The following is a 9394-nucleotide window of genomic DNA, read 5'->3' on the forward strand; positions in this document are numbered from 1 at the left end:
ATGGAGCTGGAAGCCATTATCCTCAGCAAACTGACACAGGAACAGAAAACCAAATACCACATGTTCTCACTTATAAGTGGGAGGTGAATGACGAGAAAACATGGATACAAGGGGGAGAAGAACAACACATACTGAGGCCCATTGGAGGGTAGAGGGTGGGAGGTGGGAGAGCATCAGGAAAAACAGCTAATGGATGCTGGGCTTAATACCTAGGTGATGGGATGATCTGTACAGCAAACCACTATGGCACATGTTTACCTATGTAACAAACATGAACATCCTGCACATGTATCCCTGAACTTAAAAGTTGGAAATGAAAAAAGGGATAAAAAATGCTGTAAAAAGAAAAAAATGTAGGTATGTGATAGAATGAAAACAAAACACTGATTCTTATAAAATAAAAATGATACAGTTTTGTGGAGATAAACAAAAATGATAAAATTATATTATATAACAATAACATAATAACATATAAGACAGAGTATGTAAGCCAGGAGTGGTATCATTAGAATTAAAATGTTCTAAGATTCAACATAGTACTGGAAGTCCTAGCCAGAACAATCAGACAAGAGAAATAAATAAAAGACATCTAAATAGAAAAAAGAAGTCATTGGCAGATGGGAGGCAGGACTAGATTTCAGCTCCAACTCGGATGGAAAGAGCAGCATGTGAATCTCGCATCATGAATATTTGCTCCAGAATGACTGCAGGAATGAATCAGGAAACCTGAGAGGACCCACCGACCCCTGAAGGAAGTGGATTGCTTTTGCAGGACTCAGGAGACACCCCAAATACTGTGCTGATATTCATGGCTGAGAGACCTACAGACAGTTCACATCACAGTACTCTGTGCAGACAACCCCCACTACCAGCCCAAAGCCTGGTAGACTTGCTGGGTGGCTAGATCCAGAAGAGAGATAACAATCACTACATCTCAGCTCTCAGGAAGCCACATCCTTAGGAAAAGGGGGACAGTACTACATCAAGGGAACACCCCATGGGACAAAAGAATCTGAGTAACAGTGTTCAGCCCTAGACCTTCCCTCTGACAGAGCCTACCCAAAGGAGAAGGAACTAGAAAACCAACTCTGGTAATATGACAAAACAAGGTTCTTTAACACCTCTTAAAAATCACACTAGCTCACCAGCAATGGATCCATTCAGCTAAGAAGAAATCCCTGATTTAACCGGAAAAGAATTTAGGAGGTTAGTTACTAAGCTAATCAGGGAGGCACCAGAAAAAGGCAAAGTCCAACGTAAGGAAATCCGAAAAATGATACAAGTGGAGGGAGAAATATTCAAGGAAATAGATAGCATAAATTTAAAAAAATCAAAACTTCAGGAAACAATGGACACACTTAGAGAATTGCAAAATGCTCTGGAAAGTCTCAGCAATAGAATTGAACAAGTGAAAGAAGGAAACTCAAAGCTTGAAGAGAAGTTCTTTGAATTAACCCAATCCAACAAAGACAAAGAAAAATGAATAAGAAAATGCCTCCAAGAAGTCTGGGATTATGTTAAACGACCGTACCGAAGAATTATCGGTGTTCCTGAGGAAGAAGAGAATTCTAAAAGTTTGGAAAACATATTTGGGAGAATAATTGAGGAAAGCTTTCCTTGCTTTGCTAGAGACCTAGACATCCAAATACAAGAAGTACAAAGAACACTTGGGAAATTGATCACAAAAAGATCATCACCTAGGCACATTGACATCAGATTATCTAAAGTTAAGATGAAGAAAAAAGTCTTAAGAGCTGTGAGACAAAAGCACCAGGTAACCCATACAGAAAAACATATCAGATTAACAGCACATTTCTCAGCAGAAACCCCAAAAGCTAAACAGGACTGGAGCTCTATCTTCAGCCTCCTCAAACAAAACAACAGCCAAGAATTTTGTACCCAGTGAAATTAAACTTTGTAAGTGAAGGAAAGATAGTCTTTTTCAGACAAATGCTGAGAGAATTTGCCACTACCAGGCCACCACTACAAGAACTGCTAAAAGGAGCTCTAAATCTTGAAACAAATCCTGGAAACACATCAAAACAGAACTTCTTTAAAGCATAAATCTCATAGGACCTATGAAACAAAACTACAATTTAAAAAACAAAAACAAAAAATCAAGGTATACAGGCAAGGAATAGCACAATGAATGGAATGGTACCTCACATCTCAATACTAACATTGTATATAAATGGCCTAAATGCTCCACTTAAAAGATACAGAATGGCAAAATGGATAAGAAGTCACCAACCATCTGCTGACTTCAAGAGACTCACCTAACACAAAAGGACTCACACAAACTTAAGTTAAAGGAGTATAAAAAGACATTTCAGGCAAAGGGACAATGAAAGCAAATAGGGGTAGCTGTTCTTATATCAGACGTAACAAACTTTAAAGCAACAGCAGTTAAAAAAGACAGAGAGACATTATATAACAACAAAAGGCTTGTCCAACAGGAAAATATCACAATTCTAAATATATATGCACCTAACACTGGAGCTCCCAAACTTATAAAATAATTACTAATAGACCTAAGAAATGAGATAGACAGCAACACAATAATAGTGGGAGACTTTGACACTCCACTGACAGCACTAGACAGGTCATCAAGACAGAAAGTCAACAAAGAAACAATGGATTTAAACTATACCTTGGAACAAATTGACTTGACAGATATATATAGAACTTTCCATCCAACAACTGCAGAATATACATTCTATTCAACAGTGCATGGAACTTTCTCCAGGATAGACCATGTGATAGGCCACAAATATGATTTAGAAAATCGAAATTGGATAGATTTAAGAAAATCAAAATTGTAACAAGCAATCTCTCAGACCACAGTGGAATAAAACTGGAAATCAACTCCAAAAAGAACCTTCAAAACCATGCAAATCCATGGAAATAACCTGCTCCTGAATGATCACTGGGTGAAAAATGAAATCAAAATGGAAGTTAAAGAGTTCTTCAAACTGAACGACAATAGTGACACAACCTATCAAAACCTCTGGGACACAGCAAAGGCAGTGCTAAGAGGAAAGTTCATAGCCCTAAATGCCTACATCAAAAAGTCTGAAAGAGCACAAACAGACAATCTAAGGTCACACCTCAAGGAACTAGAGAAACAAGAATAAATCAAACCCAAACCCAGCAGAAGAAAGGAAATAACCAAGATCAAAACAGAACTAAATGAATTAAAAAAAAAAAATACAAAAGATAAATCAGCTTCTTTGAGAAAACACCAAATGGCGGATGACGCCGATGCAATGCAGGGGCAGGCGGGGCTGGAGGCCCCAGGGGCCCTGGGATAGGGAACCACGGTGGCTTCCTGGGAGGCTTTGGCAGTAGCATCCAGGGCCAGGGTCGCAGCCACGGAGCTTGCGGAGGCAAGGTGAGGACAAGGAGTGGATGCCCGTCACCAAGCCGTCTGGTCAAGGACATGAAGATGAAATCCCTGGAGAGCTATGTCTTCTCCCTGCCCATCAAGGAGTCTGAGATCATTGACTTTTTCCTGGGGGCCTCTCTCAAGGATGAGGTTTTGAAGGTTATGCCAGTGCAGAAGCAGACCCATGCTGGCCACAGCACCAGGTTCAAAGCGTTTGTTGCCATCGGGGACTACAATGGCCACGACGGTCTGGGTATTAAGTGCTCCAAGAAAGTGGTCACTGCCATCCTTGGGGCCATGATCCTGGCCAAGCACTCCATTGTCCCTGTGCACATAGGCTACTGGGGGAACAAGATTGGAAAGCCCCATGCCATCCCTTGCAAGGTGACAGGCCGCTGCAGCTCTGTGCTGGTGACTTTATCCCTGTGCCCAGGGGCACTGGCATCATCTCAGCCCCTGTGCGCAAGAAGTTGCTGATGATGCCTGGTATTAATGACTACTACACCTCAGCCAGGGACTGCATTGCCACCCTGGGCAACTTAGGCAAGGCCACCTTTGATGCCATCTCAGACCTAAAGCTACTTGACCCCTGACCTCTAGAAGGAGACTGTATTCACCAAGTCTCCCTATAAGGAATTCACTGACCACCTCGTCAAGACCCACGCTAGAGTTTCCGTGCAGAGGACCCAAGCTCCAGCTATGGCTACAACATAGGGTTTTTATACAAGAAAAATAAAGTGAATGAAGCCTGAAAAAAAAAAAAAAAAAAGATAAATCAAACACAAAGCTGGTTCTTTGAGATGATAAATAAAATTGACAGACCATTAGCAAGATTAACCAAGAAAAGAAGAAAGAAAATCCAAATAAGCTCAGTAAGAAATGAAATGGGAGATATTACAAGTGACACCACAGAAATGCAAAAGATGACTCAAGGCTACTATGAACACCTTTACACACATAAACTAGAAAACCTAGAAAAGATGGATAAATTCTTGGAAAGATTCAACCCTCTTAAATTTAATTTAAATTAACCCTCTAGCTTAATTTAAATCAGGAAGAATTAGATACACTGAACAGACCAATAACAAGCAGTGAGATTGAAATGGTAATTTAAAAATTACCAACAAAAAAAAGTCCAGGACCAGACGGATTCACAGCAAAATTCTACTAGACGTTCAAAGAAGATTTGATACCAATCATATTGACACTATTCCACAAGATAGAGAAAGAGGGATCCCTCCCTAAATCATTCTATGAAGCCAGTATCACCCTAATACCAAAACCAGGAATGGACATAACCAAAAGTGAAAACTAGAGACCAATAGCCCTGATGCACATAGATGCTAAAATACTTGCTAACCGAATCCAACAACATATCAAAAAGATAATCCACCGTGATCAAGTGGGTTTCGTACCAATGATGCAGGGATGGTTTAACATACACAGGTCAATAAATGTGATACACCACATAAACAGAATTAAAATCAAAAATCACATGATCATCTCAATAGATGCAGAAAACGTATTCAACAAAATCAGCATCTCTTTATGATTAAAACTCTCAGCAAAATCGGCATACAAGGGTCATACCTCAATATAATAAAAGTCATCTATGACAGACCCACAGCCAACATAATACTGAATGGGGAAAAGTTGAAAGCATTCCCTCTGAGAACTGGAACAAGACAGGGAAGCCCACTCTCACTACTCTTCTTCATCATAGTACTGGAAGTCCTAGCCAGAGCACCCAGACAAGAGAAAAAAATAAAGGGCATCCAAATCAGTAAAGAGGAAGTCAAGCTATCGCTGTTTGCTGATGATATGACCATTTATGTAGAAAACCCTAAAGACTCCTCCAGAAAGCTCCTAGAACTGATAAAAGAATTCAGCAAAGTTTCTAGATACAAATTACTGTATACAAATCAGTAGCTCTTCTGTACACCGATGGTGACCAAGCTGAGAATCAAATCAAGAACTCAACCCCTTTTACAATAGCTGAAAGAAAGAAAAAAAAAAAACCATTTAGGAATATACCTAATCAGGGAGGTGAAAGATCTCTACAAGGAAAACTACAAAACACTGCTGAAAGAAATCATAGATGCCACAAACAAATGGAAACACATTACATGCTCATGGATGGGTAGAATCAATATTATGAAAATGATCATACTGCCAAAAGCAATCTACAAATTCAGTGCAATTCCCATAAAAATACCACCATCATTCCTCACAGAATTAGAAAAAACAATTCTAAAATTCATATAGAACCAAAAGAGTGCCCTCATAGCCAAAGCAAGGCTAAGCAAAAAGAACAAACCTGGAGGCATCACATTACCTGATTTCAAACTATACTATAAGGCCATAGTCACCAAAACAGCATGGTACTGGTATAAAAATAGGCACATAGACCAATGAAACAGAATAGAGAACCCAGAAATAAACCCAAATACTTACAGCCAACTGATCTTCAACAAAGCAAACAAAAACATAAAGTGGGGAAAGGACACCCTTTTCAACAAATGATGCTGGGATAATTGATTAGCTACATGTAGGAGAATGAAACTGGATCCTCATATCTCACCTTATACAAAAATCAACTCAAGATGTATTAAGAACTTAAATCTAAGACCTGAAACTATAAAAATTCTAGAAGATAACATTGGAAAAACTCTTCTAGACATTGGCTTAGCCAAGGATTTCATGACGAGAACCCAAAAGCAAATACAATAAAAACAAAGATAAATAGCTGGGACTTAATTAAACTAAAGTACTTTTGCACAGCAAAAGGAACAGTCGGCAGAGTAAATAGATAACCCACAGAGTGGGAAGAAATCTTCACAATCTATACATCTGACAAAGGACTAATATCCAGAATCTACAATGAATTCAACAAATCAATAAGAAAAAACAATCTCAGCAGAAAGTGAGCTAAGGACATGAATAGACAATCCTCAAAAGAAGATACACAAATGGCCAACAAACATGTGAAAAAATGCTTGACATCACTAATGATCAGGGAGATGCAAATCAAAACCACAATGTGATACCATCTTACTCCTGTGAGAATGGCCATAATAAAAAAAACAAAAAATAGTAGATGTTGGTGTGGATGTAGTGAACAGGGAACATTTCTATGCTGCTGGTGGGAATGTAAACTAGTACAACCACTATGGAAAACAGTGTGGAAATTCCTTAAAGAACTAAAAGTAGAACTACCATTTGATCCAGCAATTCCACTACTGGGTATCTATCCAGAAGAAAAGAAGTCATTATATGGGAAACATACTTGCACACGCATGTTTATAGCAGCACAATTCACAATTGCAAAATCGTGGAACCAACCCAAATGCCCATCAATCAATGAGTGGATTAAAAAAACAACAACTGTGGTATATGTATATATATGATGGAATACTACTAAGCCATAAAAAGGAATGAATTAATGGCATTTGCAGTGACCTGGATGAGATTGGAGGCTATTATTCTAAGTGAAGCAACTCAGGAATGGAAAAACAAACATCGTATGTTCTCGCTTATAGCAGGAGCTAAGCTATGAGGATGCAAAGGCATAAGAATGACACAATGGACTTTGGGGACTCGGGGAAAGAGGGGAAAGGAGGTGAGGGATAAAAGAGTGTGGTGTATACTGCTCGGGTGATCGGTGTACCAAAATCTCACAAATCACCACTAAGGAACTTACTCATGTAACAAACATTACCTGTTCTCCAATAACCAATGGAAATTTAAAAAAAAATAAAAATAATAAGTCAAATTATCTTTCTTCACTGATGATATGATTGTATACCTAGAAAACCCTAAAGACTCTACCAAAAGGCTCCTAAAACTGATAAATGACCTCTGTAAAGTTTCAGGATACAAAATCAATGTACAAAAATCAATAGTATTTCTATACAACAATAGCATTCAAGCTGAGAGCCAAATCAAGAATGTAATTCCATTTTACAATAGCCCCTCCAAAAAAAAAAAAAAAAAAACACCACAAACAAACCTAGGGGCCGGGCGCAGTGGCTCACGCCTGTAATCCCAGCACTTTGGGAGGCCGAGGCGGGCAGATCATGAGGTCCGGAGATCGAGACCATCCTGACTAACACAGTGAAACCCTGCCTCTACTAAAAATACAAAAAATTAGCCGGGCGTGGTGGCGGGCGCCTGTAGTCTCAGCTACTGGGGAGGCTGAGGCAGGAGAATGGCGTGAACCCAGGAGGCGGAGCTTGCAGTGAGCCCAGATCGTGCCACTGCACTCCAGCCTGGGCGACAGGGCGAGACTCCGTCTCAAAAAAAAGAAAAAAAAAAACCTAGGTACACATCCAGTTAAGGAGGTGAAAGATCTGTATGAGAAGAACTACAAAATGCTGCTAAAAGAAATCATAGATGACATAAACAAATGAAAAACATTCTATGTTCATGGATTGGAAGAATCAATATTATTAAAATGGACATAGCCCAAAGCAATCTACAAATTCAACACTATTCCTGTCAAGCTACCAATGTCATTTTTCACAGAATTAGAAAAAACTTCTGAAATTAAATAGCCATAGCAATCCTAAGCAAAAAGAGCGAAGCAGGAGGCATCACATTACCCAACTTCAAATTATTCTAATAAGGCTACAGTAACCAAACAGCATGGTACTGGTACAAAAACAGACACATAGACCAATGAAACAGAATAGAAAACCCAGAAAAAAAAGCTGCACACCTGCAACCATCTGATATTCAAAAAAGTTGACAAAAATAACAATGGATAAAGGACTCTATTCAACAAATGGTGCTGAGACAGCTAGCTATCCATAACCAGAAGGAAACAAAAGGACCTCGACATTTCACCACATCCAAAAATTACCCCAAGGTGGATTAAAGACTTAAATCTAAGACCTCTAATTACAAGACTCCTCAAAGAAAATCTAAGAAATACCATTCTGGACATCGGCCTTGGGAAAGAATTTGTGACTAAATTCTCAAAAGTAATTGCAGCAGGAACAAAAATTGACAGGTGTGATCTACTTAAACTAAATAGTTTCTGCACAGCAAAAGAAATGATCAACAGATTTAACAGACAACCTACAAAATGGGAGAAAATATTTGCAAACTATTCATCCAACAAAGGTCTAATATCCAGAATTTATAAGTAACTTAAACAATTCAACCAGCAAAAAAACAAACATTACCTTTAAAAGATAGGCAAAAGACGTGAACAGACACTTCCCAAGAGAAGATAAAAAAGTGGCCAACAAATATATGGGAAAATGTTCAACAGAGAAATGCAAATCAAATCCATTATGAGATACCATCTGACACTAGTCAAAATGGCTATTATTAAAAAGTCAAAAATTAACAGATGCTGGCAAGGCTGTGGAGAAAAGAGAATGCTTATACACAGTTGGTGGGAATGTAAATTAGTTTAGTCACTGTGGAAAGCAGTCTGGAGATTTCACATAAAACTGAAAACAGAACTGCCATTTGACCCAGAAATCCCATTATTGGATTATATAACCAAAGATAAATAAATCATTCTACCAAAAAGACACATGTACTCATACGTTCATCACAGCACTATTCACAATAGCAAAGACATGGAATCAATCTAGATGCCCATCAATGTTGGATTGAATAAAGAAAATGTAGTACATGTATACCATGGAATACTATGCAGCCATAAAAAAGAATAAAGTCATGTGCTTTGCAGAAACATTGATGTAGCTGGAGGCCATTATCCTAAGCAAATTAATGTAGGAAAAGAAAACCAAACACTACAGGTTCTCATTTATAAGTGGGAGCTAAGCACTGGGTACACATGACATAAAAACAGGAACAATAGACACCGGGGCCTCCTAGAGGAAGAAGAGAGAGAGCGGAGCAAGGGCTGAAAAGTTTCCTGTTGAGTACTATGCTCACTACCTGGGTGACAGGATTATTGGCACCCCAAGCCTCAGCATCATACTATGTACTCACATAACAATTCTGCACAGTACCCTGTGAATTGAGAATAAA

At 38.8% G+C, this 9394-nt stretch overlaps 1 pseudogene; it reads left to right on the top strand.

Annotated features, from left to right (window-relative positions):
• The first annotated feature begins 313 nt into the window (after window positions 1–313).
• Window positions 314–4099, top strand: LOC112627024 (annotated as a pseudogene).
• The last annotated feature ends 5295 nt before the right edge of the window (window positions 4100–9394 follow it).

This window comes from Theropithecus gelada, chromosome 6, assembly GCF_003255815.1.
Source record: "Theropithecus gelada isolate Dixy chromosome 6, Tgel_1.0, whole genome shotgun sequence".
Taxonomy (NCBI): Eukaryota; Metazoa; Chordata; class Mammalia; order Primates; family Cercopithecidae; genus Theropithecus; species Theropithecus gelada.